Source organism: Camellia sinensis, chromosome 13 (genome assembly GCF_055761805.1).
Source record: "Camellia sinensis isolate YWXY chromosome 13, ASM5576180v1, whole genome shotgun sequence".
Taxonomy (NCBI): Eukaryota; Viridiplantae; Streptophyta; class Magnoliopsida; order Ericales; family Theaceae; genus Camellia; species Camellia sinensis.
The window spans coordinates 66,883,958-66,895,660 of NC_138973.1; positions in this window are offsets into that span (position 1 = coordinate 66,883,958).

The following is an 11,703-nucleotide window of genomic DNA, read 5'->3' on the forward strand; positions in this document are numbered from 1 at the left end:
TAGCGGCGCCATGCGGTGGACTTTACGGGCCTCAATTCAATATCCCATCACCAACTGGCTTGTCTATAGTTGCTGATGGCCAGTATCGTCGAATGTCCTCACCAATGATGAATTCGCAGCACCAGAATGGCCAAGTCGCCCCTAGCTCAGTCTTCGGGTCCATATGCCAAGTTCCGGGAATACCACCATCAAACTCTCTCCCACAACAGTTTCTCACTCTCGCTGATGTGCAAGCCATGTTCGATCTCGAACGGGGCAAGAGGACTTTACCCTCTTTGTCTGATCCGGATGTCAAGCCACCTTACCCCATTGAGATGCTGAGCTATCCATACCCTGAGGGGTATACAGTGCCGAAGTTCATCAAGTTCGATGGCAAACAAGGAAATGCTAGAGAACATGTTGTGCGATTCATCGAGACTCTAGGTATTCATGGTTCAAACCACGTTCTCCGGCTGAGAGAATTCTCTAAGTCCCTCACCGATCGAGCATATAGTTGGTATGTTAATTTGGCCCCAAATTCTATCCGAAGTTGGGAGGAAATGGTTAACAAATTTCACTCTAAGTTCTTTCAAGTGGCGGAGAAGGTGACCACACTTACATTGTGTAAAGAAAAGCAGTAGGAAAGTGAAGACATCCTTGACTACGTCAAAAGGTTTCAGGACAAGGTCGTAGATTGCCATGAAGCAGCGGAGGAGAGTTATCTGGTTCAAATTTGTCTAGAAGGGGCATTGAGCAGGTACAAAATGTTTCTAGTTAATCATAAGCTACCCACCTTCTCGGCATTAATAGAAGCAGCTCGGAACATTAGCATTCCTCAGGCTCAGGAGTCCGGATTTAAGGCCAGTTACAAGACTAGCTTCAAATCGTCTCGTGGACCTATTATTGCTGTTGCCTCTGCGCCAGATACCCGAAAGTCACAAGGAGGAGGTCATAGAGGCCAGAAGAGAAAGCAATATAATGGTGAAAAGGGGAATGTTTCTTATCCATGTGGAATCGAGGAAGTAAAAGCTGTAGTTAAGGAATGGGTGGCCGACGGAGAGCTAAAATTGCCTTATGCCGAAGAAATGCCATCAAAAAAGGACCGTGAGAGCCCTGAATTTTGTGTCTACCATCGTACATTGAAACATCCGACAGAGAAGTGTTGGACTCTCAGGAAAATCTTCAGAGATAAAGTCGAGGCAAACGAGTTGAGGTTCAAAAAGCAAGGGACTCAAGACATTCGAGAACAACCATATCCTCAGCACCGAGACAAAGGCAAGAATGTTGCTATGATAGCTTATGAAGGCCCGATGATTGAGGCTATCGCCAATCTTGATGATGATGATTATTATCTGGACGACATCCTCGAGTCCGAGGGTGAGCAAGTTTGCTATGGAAGTGCTCTCGATCCAGAGGGCAGAACCTTCATAACTTATGTCGGCGATCCCTATGATCTAGAAGGAGGAGAAGAGTACTACGGAAGAGGAGGACACCATGTTTATGTGACATCTTATTTTGAAGAGACCGAGGAGATGGTTAACTACGAGCCTCCAAGAGTGGAAAAAGATCTGAATCACTATGTCAAAACCTTGCAAGACTGTGTAAAGTTCAAGCAATTCTTTGACCAGCTTGGACTTTCCAGGGAGGCAAGAACAGAAATCACCAAGTCTATCATCAATATAGCTGAGGCACACCATGAGGAATGCATGTCGACCGAGGGATCTATTTCAAGGAAGGCGAAAGAGCAATCTAGTGCCATTACTTTCTCCGAGGCTGATCGGAAGTATCATTTTTCTCACAATCGCCCGCTTTATGTGACTGTTTTTATTAACGGGGTTGAGTTCAAAAGGGCCTTTCTAGATAGTGGAGCCTCTATCAACATTATGACTTGTGCTACTTTAGAAAAGGTCGGAATCTCTGAAGAATGCATTGTGAAGCAGCCGATAGTCATCACTGGCTTCGGTGGAGAAATGAGAGTTACTATCGGATGCGTAACAGTTGACTTAGCCGTCGGAGAAATTCGCTCGGCCACCAAGTTCCATATTATCGATTCCGAGGCAAACTACCACATCATCCTAGGGAGGACCTGGATGCATAGATATGGGGCTGTACCATCGAGTTATCATCAATGTGTTAAGGCTAAATGGGGAAAGAAGACGGTGACAATTCAGGCTACAGAAAGGCCTTTCGAGACCCATGAAGCTCATTACTCTGATGCCATCTACTTCACCGAACTGGCTGTCGAAGAAGTTCCCACCACCTCTAAGCCTCGGGGGGTCAAAATTCCTCGTTGGGAGGATATCAAAGATGACAAGGAGCCAAGGGCAGAATCAAGTAAACAGGCGATGTCTAGACCAGAAAGTCTGCCTGTTCCTCGGAAGGTGATGAAAGTCCGAGAAGGGGGCAAGATGGTGTACTATTTATGAAGGTGCGGGGAGTCGGTTTCTTCAGTCACCGACTCCGAGTCAAAAGAAGAGCCTCCTGACAATGACATAGTGATAAAGCCTGAAGTTGCTCCAGAATGCATGCAAGATGGGCCAAAGCCTCAGCCTCAGCCCGAACAACTTATTGAAATAGAACTGAGTGACGGACAAGATACACCGAGGCCGATATTCATAAGTTCAAGCCTTAGCCCAGAGAAGCGGGAACAATTGTTAAAGTTGATAAGTCGGTATTCAGATGTGTTTGCTTGGTCATATAAGGAAATGCCCGGACTAGAACCTGACCTAGTCTCCCATTATCTTGATGTGTTCCCAAACTCCAAGCCAATTAAGCAAGCTGCTCGAAAATATCATTCGGATCTCAAAGAGAAGATTAAGGAGGAGATTGAAAAACTTCGACAGGCTGGTTTCATCCGGCCAATACAGTACCCTACGTGGTTGGCGAACATAGTGCCAGTAAAGAAGAAGAATGGTCAAATCAGAGTATGGGTAGACTTTCGAGATTTGAACAAATCTTGCCCGAATGATGAATTCCCTCTACCTCACATCGATACCCTTGTGGATGCCACCTCGGGACACCAAATGTTCTCATTCATGGATGGATTCAGCGGATACAATCAAATTAAGATGGCTGAAGAGGATGCAGAAAAGACTGCTTTTAGAACACCTTTCGAAAACTTCTTCTATACAGTCATGCCTTTCGGACTCAAGAATGCCGGAGCAACTTACCAAAGGGCTATGACTGCAATCTTTCATGACATGATCCATCATGAGGTGGAAGATTATGTTGATGATCTAGTGGTGAAATCCAAGAAAGAAGAGGACCATCTCCGAGACCTTGACAAAGTATTCAAGAGGTGTTAGAAATTCAAAATGAGGATGAATTCTCTCAAATGTGCTTTTGGGGTAATGGCCGGGAAGTTCCTTGGGTTTCTTGTACATAGGCATGGTATCGAGGCAGATGAAGACAAGGTCAAATCCATCAAAGCAATGCCGTCCTCGCATTCTCAGAAAGAGTTAAAGAAGTTCCTCAGGAAGGTGTCTTATATTCGGAGGTTTATCCCAGCACTTGCAGAGATCTCCACCCCTTTCGGCTCATTATTAAAAGGAGATGCCAAGTTCGAGTGGAACCAGGAGCACCAAAAGGCCTTCGAGAGAATCAAGGTGGCCTTGACCTCGCCTCAGACCATGATAGCCCCGCAGCCCGGGGTGCCTCTAATGTTGTACTTAACTTCAACCCCCAAGTCAATAGGGGCATTATTGGTTCAAGATGTAGATGGAGCAGAACGCCCGGTGTATTACATCAGCCGGAAGATTCGAGGAGCAGAAGTCTGATATACTTTGATAGAGAGATATTGCTTAGCTCTGGTATTCACCGCCCAAAAGCTCAGACATTACTTCTTAGCACATCAGATTTAGATTGTTACTAAAAGTGATCCAATTCGATACCTTCTCAGCAAGCCTGCTCTAACCAGGAAGGTGGCAAGATGGTTGTTAGCGCTGGGTGAATTCGAGATCACATGTGTAGCCCCCAAGGCAATCAAAAGCCAAGTCTTAGCTGATCTCCTTGCTCAATTTCCAAGTGGTGACTATGAACCAGTGAATGAAGAATTAAGAGGAGAGGTGCATACAGCTATGGCTTCCGAGGAAAGCTTTTGGACATTGAGCTTTGATGAAGCAGCAGCCGGAGGTAAAGGAGGAACTGGGATAGTCCTTACAAGCGAAAGTGGGGAAAAGTTATATTTGTCTTATAAACTGGATTTCCATTGTTCGAATAATGAAGCCGAGTATGAGGCTCTTATTTTAGGCTTGATAGCAGCTGTGAAGCACAGTATCAAGAAGATTCGGATTCGGGGGGACTCAAAGCTGATAGTGAAGCAAGTTTCAGGACAGTTCGTCTTAAAGGAGCCTGCCTTGGCCACATATCGAACAACAATCCAAAGGCTTCTTGACAAATTTCAGAAGGTCGAAATAGAGCATGTGCCTTGCTCCGACAACAAGTTTTCAGATGCCCTGGCAACATTAGGGGCAAGAGTTGACATTCCAGAAGAAGAGATGACAATTGTTATCAAGAAAAGAACAGAACCTTCAATAATACCCGAAGACAAAGACCTTCCGGAGGACTAGAGAGGAGAAGTCCTCGAACAACTCAGAAGCAAAGTTGGAAAACTGACTATGGCCAAGCTTGTCCAATTCATAATTATTCAAGGTGAACTTTACTTCCGAGGGGGTACCGGATTCCTAGCCCGGTGTGTTAGCCAACAAGAACCAAGCTTCCGACTAGAACAGATCCATGAAAAGTCTTGCGGGGATGGGGATATCAGTCTGTACAGAAGAATCCAAAGACAAGGCTATTATTGGCCCGAGATGGAGAAGGCCTCGAATCAATTACAGAAGGAATGCCCCAAGTGTCAATCATACATCCGGGAGGATGAGAGTTGCTTTGAAATTAATACCCCTGACTGGAGGCAAGTCTACATTGACTATCTCAAAGAGGGAATACTACCTGAAAGCCCAAGGGACATTGCACACCTCAAGAGGAGAGCAAGGCGGTACTTTCTTAATCAGAATAAGCTTTACAAAAGAAGTATTGAGGGCACTCTCCTGAGGTGTCTCTCCAAGGAGGAGTCAAATCTAGTCCTCGGAAGAGCCCACGAAATTGAGCATCAAGGAGGGGCTCGGCTGTTCGACCAACTTATACACCTTGGGTATTACTAGCTGACCATGGAGTCAGATGCGTCCCATCACGTGAAGAGGTGCCAAACTTGTCAGAAACACGGAAATTTGATCCATGCTCCAGCTGTAGACCTGCATAGTATCCGAACACCATGGCCGTTCCATACCTGGGCTTTTGATCTGATAGGGCCCATCTCCACACCTTCTAAGGGGTACAAGTGGATTCTCATAGCTACAGAATTAAGCATAAAGTGGGTCGAAGCAATCCCTCTAAAGAAAGCTACGAGTCCCGCAGTCTCGAACTTCATCAAGGAAAATATCATTTGCCAGTTTGGAGTACCAAACACCATCCTCTCGGACAATGGCACTCCCTTTATAAACAAATATGTGAAGAGCCTCCTAGAGACTTACCAAGTGAAGCATCACAAATCCACATCCTACTATCCAAAAGGGAACGGGCAAGCGGAGGCCACAAATAAGACACTGATAAGGATTCTGAGCAAGATGATGGATGAATTTGGGGGGACTTGGTCCGAACAGTTGATAGCAGCCCTATGGGCGCATCGCACTTCAAAGAGAAAGCCAACTCAAGCAACCCCTTACTCCCTTGTGTATGGGTCCGAGGCAGTGTTACCTATAGAGTTGGAAACACCATCTGCTCAAATGGCTCTCGCCTCGGGGATGGTACTGGAGCCTCGAACCACCAGATTGGAAGCATTAGAGGAAAAGCATGACAGAGCTGCAAAAGTCATGGAAAGGTATCATGAGTCCATCGCCCGAGCCTATAATCAGACCGTGGTGCCAAGGAAGTTCGAAGAAGGTGATCTAGTATGGAAGATTGTAGACCCAATCATGCGAGGACAACCCTTGCCCAAGTTTTCTCCAAAATGGGAAGGCCCTACAGGGTGGTTCAGAATATTGGAATTGAAGCAACACATTTGAATGAAATTTCAGCATCAACTATTTGTTTCCTAGAGAATCCATGAATTTAACAAATTCTACGAGGAATTTTTATGCCAAGAATTCAGGCACGATGGGTTTATCAACAAATTCAACCTCTTACGTCATCAACAATTCATTTTCTCGGGTATTTTTCAAGCTCAACAAATTGTAATACCAATGGGTGTATCATCAACATACAGATTTCAAGTTTCTATCATCAATAAGAGGTGCAATGTCATAGGCCGTTTTGCGATGAAGTTCAAGCGGGTCATTTTTTCAAAATCACTACGTTCCATTTTAAAGATCCAATTTATATGGGGCTCAATATTTCGATAAAGTGAAGTCCAATAGCAAATTTCAGGCCCAAGATCCGAAGTATTTTACATTTCTCATTAGTAGCAAGATTTAATGGATTGTCATGCGAATTACAAGAATATTCCTCTCAAGTCAATGTTAATTGCTCAATTTAAGTGGCAAGTATTCTATTATAAGTGCAAAATTCAGCAGCAATGGTTCAATTTATATAAGCAATAACCCAGAATTTCTTTGGCAAATTTCAAGTCAGAAAACCACTTAAATAAATCCAGAATCAAGGAGCTATTTTTCTCAGGATAGCAAATAATTTTTTTTTTAATCACTCTCAAGCACTACAAATGTCAACGTCAATGGGAGTGACAACATCAAACAGATTCAAGCTCTACAGTGCAATTTTAAGTCAAAAATGCCAAAGCTCAATGTATCAAAGTCTTTGAGACTTACAGAAGTAATGAAGAAATTGGAGACCAAGCACGAAACAGTGGGTGAGAAAGAGAACCAGCGGCTACGGTAGTCAATAGCAAGCTGTGTTGGCTTTGGTGCGCAGTAATGATAGCTCAGGTAGGAACCAATGGTGGTGGATTTCAGTGGGTGTGCAAGCAAAACCAAGATCTGAGTAGTCCAAGCTCTAAAAAAAAATATATCACCAAAACCGTGCTAGGCCGAACCACACACGACGCGCTGAGAGGGCGGTGTGTGTGAGTGGCGTTGGACAATCCGAAGCCAACAGAGTTAGCAACCACGCACGTTACGTTGAATGGGCAACGGCGTGGTCAGCACTGGATGGTTGAGGACAAAGACAACGGGGATGTCATAGCGGAGTCGGCAACCACACACGTCACGTTAAGTGGGCAACGTGTGTGGTCTGCGTTGGAACTATTGAAGCCAACAGTAACCAGAGGTGGAGCAGAGAGAGGCCGATGGCGGCTTGGTCAGAGCTGGAGCAGGGAGAGGCTGACGGAAGCTGGGGCCACGGCAATGTAGTCGTGTGCAAGTAGAACTAAGACCTGGGTAATCTGAGCTCTAAAAAATATATATATATCAAAATCAATAGATACATATATATACATATATATATATATATATATATTCGAAATGCTTACCAAAAGCAAAGATGAGGAAGAGCGCTGGACAGCCGTGACTGGCGGTGAAGTGGAAGCAGAGTGAAGCCAATGCCGAGCTCCGGAGTAGCTGGGCAGTCAAGGTCGGCGTCGGATGTAACAACGCAGAAGAGCAGTGACGTTGCAGAGAGGTTGGCGTTGTGTGGGTCGGCATAACCGAGCTCCGGAGTGTCTGAATCTCTAGGTTGAAATGAAGAACCTATGGTGAAATAGAGTTGGCGATGGCATGGAATAGTAGTATCCGAAGCTGTGGCGACGGACAGCGTGCTAAGTGTGCTGATGGCTATGAGCGAGACAATGCTCTGCGTCGTTGATTTGCTGCACTACTGATGAAGATGGTGTGGGTCTTCGGTGACACCGACGGTGCTGGCGCTTGGAGTTGTAGTAGTGGGCTGTAAGCAAGCAACTACGGAGCTTCGTTGAAGAAGAAGAGAGCTGGGTCTTCGTTGAAGAACAAGAGTGCTGAGTCGGTCTTGGTTTCAGAGAGAGAAGGAGGCCCGAAATAGCTGTGGGCAAAAAAAAAACAGATCAAAAAATAATAACATAAGAAAGAGGAAGGTTAGTGATTTCGGCGGCTGGGGCAAAAAAAAGTTGGTGAAATAGGGTTTTGGCCTTTCTTTAAATAGAAAAAGAAGAGGCATCATGCTTGGGATATTCCATCATATATTCCTTCATATATATCCATACATATAACGGCCTGCTGACTCCACTTGTTTGGCATTTCATATTTGTTCAGAAAACAAAAAAATATGGGTGCTTTGTTATTATTTGCTTGGATTAAAATATATATATGAATATGTGTATTTTTTCTCAGATGTTATAAAAATATATATTTCAGTGGCCCCCCCCCAAAAAAAAAAAAAAAATTTTTTTTGCTTGTCAATTTTATTCGTAAATTACAGTGCGTCATTAACTTTATCCATAGGCTCTGTCGAGACAAAAAAAAATTTTTGGGACGTGATGCGAAGCAGGGCCGAAGATATGACAATATGCGTGTCCAAATTTTTTTTAAAAAAAAAATTCCTCATACACGCAAAAGGCAAATGTAAGAGGAGCTAATTTGAGTCCGCTAAATTAATTAGGCCCAATAGCCCAAGATTAGTGGGCCCGAATTTATCGCTATCAAATGGGCTGAATAGCTCTAAGCCTTGAAAGGGTTCGGATCCACGAACTTAGAGACTTACTCGGGCCCGGACTCGAAAGGGTATTGAGCAAGCCTAGAGATTCGAGGCACTCGGACTCGAAAGGGTTCAGATCCACGAACCTAGAGATCCGAAGCACTTGACTTCGAACAAATTTAGACGCAATCTAGAAGTCGCTCCGTTAATGAGTCCTAGAACACTTGCGAGCTCGGAGCTTTCTGGGATCTACGCACCAGAACCATGGGCATAATGGAGTTCGAATAAAGGACCCGATCCCAAGGACGGTGAGTGGAGATAAATTCACTTTTCGGTTAAACTAGTCTATACCCGGGTCGAGGTGGCACGATCTAGAGGGTCCCTGAGACTCGGCAATATTTGCGGCAGGACGTCCTCTGGGACTACCCCTGACCCTTTGGGATGATTGGGGATCATTGGTTAGGTGTGGCTAAGAAGAAGGGTTTGCCGAGGGGTTGATCTCCTCTTCGGGGTTTTTCTCATCCTCGGAGAGGTCACCTCCTCGGACAAGGTGGTTAGAGAGAATATTCTCCATGTGCCTTGCACATGGGCTCCATCCTACATCATGAGGTGCCTATAAATAGCACCCACCCATAACTTACAAGCGATGGATTTTGGAGAATTAACTTTTGGGAAAGAACTAATTTCCCTTCTCCATTATCAACCTTGAGAGTGAAAGTAGGAGATCAATGGGAGAGCCTTGCCATTATTCTCTCTCTAGCCACTTTGCCTTCTTCTTCACCCAATCTCTTATCTCCATCATCTCTTTTACTCTTGTGTTCTTAAGTTGAGACTATTGAAGAATCTAAGCCTCTCATCATCTTCTAGAGAATTCGAAATTGTTCTTCAAGGATCTTCGAAGATCTTCGAATTTTCCAACTCCTTTCTTGAACCCCCTCCTACAAGTCTTTTTCTTATCAATAATTCATTAATCATGTGAATAAAAAAAGGATATTATCATCTCTTTTGCATTGAGATTTTTATCAATAACGTGGGTAAGAGATTGCCTTCAAATTTTTCTATTTTTTTTTATTCTAATGCGTTCTCAATCATGAGATTATATCATGAAATTTTCATATAATCTAATGATTAGAAGTTTATTATAATATAAAAAAAGAAAAGAAATTTAAAGCTTAATTAAATACCAAATTAGCACGCTCAACTGAAAAATTTAAAATGAAAAACTAGCCCACTGCATGGTAAAATAACAGACACCGATGTGCATCGATTTGTTAGCCTCACAATATGCGCTCCTAATTAAAACATGTAAAAATGAATAAATTTTGGGACAATTACAAAAAAAATCCAAGGATTTGAACATTTTAACAAAATAAATTTTGAATTTTATTAATTTAAATATTAATTTTTTGATTTATTTTTAATTTAAATCATTCGCCTATTTTTGTAAAGTAAAACTAACGGGAAAAAAATATTTTAATTCTTAAAATCAATATAAATATATATAAAATATCACTTTTCATTGAGTTTAATAACTACAATATTTATTTTTTTCATCGATTTTATTTAGCGAAAATAAATAAATGGTTAGTTTTAAATTTAAAATCAAATTTTAGTTTATTATAATGATCAAATCCTGAGAATTTTTTTTTAAAAAAAATAAAAAAATTTCTCTATAAATCTTACATTTGCATGAAGCATTAATTAGCCTTTTAAATTGGGATTCCCCATTAAAAAAAAAAATTGATGTAATTTAATTTTGATGATGTCTGAAATATTAGGGGATAAATTGTGATTTTTAATATACATATTTTATATTCTTTGATACAAAATATTATCTGTTAAAATATATATTGTATGATGTATTTGTTATGAATATTATTTAAATAAATTTTACTGTGCATCATATATTTTTTAATTGAAAAGTTATTGTTCAAGTTATTTTCTAACTTTTGAAATTCCTAAAGTTTGAAAGAAAAAATATAAGTTTTTGTGTATTTCACTATTCATCGAAAGCAACTTGGCTATTAATTCAATTCCTCATTTTTGAAATAGTTGTTCCTGCGTTATGGCCCTCGTGATCTGAAGCGGAGGAGCGTCTTTCTCCAACAGATATGTTTTTGGATATATACAGAAGTGTTTTAGTTGAAGAAAAATAAGAAGTAAAGAAGAAAAAAATCTGTGATATTGAAATATTCTCAAATATTGTATTATGCTTCATTTGAGTTATATTTTCTCTGAGAAAATTTGTTGAGAGTTTGAGCAAAATTATAAAAGGGGTTTCCATCCTTTATTCATATTATTCTTGTAAAAAGAGAGAGTTTTTGTGAATGATTTTTTGGGATAAAATCAATTAGGTTAAATATGACTAGGCACTAGATTCAAAACTAATTGAGATATTTTTGTGAGTGATTTTTGAGATAAAATTACTTGGTTAGGTGTGACTAGACACCGGATTCTAAACTAGTCGGAGTGATCGAGATTGGTCACTTGTTATAAATGTTCACTAGCACTTGTAAAACTAGTGGTGTAATTACTATTTGAATAATAGTGAAGAAATTCTCGAGGAGAATACTTGGGGAGTAGACGTAGACCTAACGTGCCGAACCACTATAAATCGCTAAGTTTTCTTTCTCTTCCCTTTACTCATTTTATTTTATTACTCTATTTTATATTATTGAGCATATTTATTTATTTATTATTTGGGTTAATATTTTTAATATTGTGAAATTATTTTTAATAACTCAATTCACCCCCTCTTGGGTTGCCTACTTGAGATAACAATTGGTATCAGAGCAGGGACTCTCATTTATTTTTTGACCTAACAGTCTTAGAGTTGATCTATGAAAATCATTATAGGAACACAAATTATCGATGGTCACTCACCTTCTAACTCTCCATATTTTACTAGTGAAAATTACAATTATTGAAAAAATAGAATAATACTATACATTCAAGGGACAAACTATATGGTATGGATGATTATTGTCACGACCCAACCTCAGGGGCTTAGGGTTAGAATCACAACTTATTAACTTATTCTATTCGTAACAAATTAAACTGCGCAAGTGGAAATAAAAATAATTAAACAGGAAATTACTTCATTCTACTATT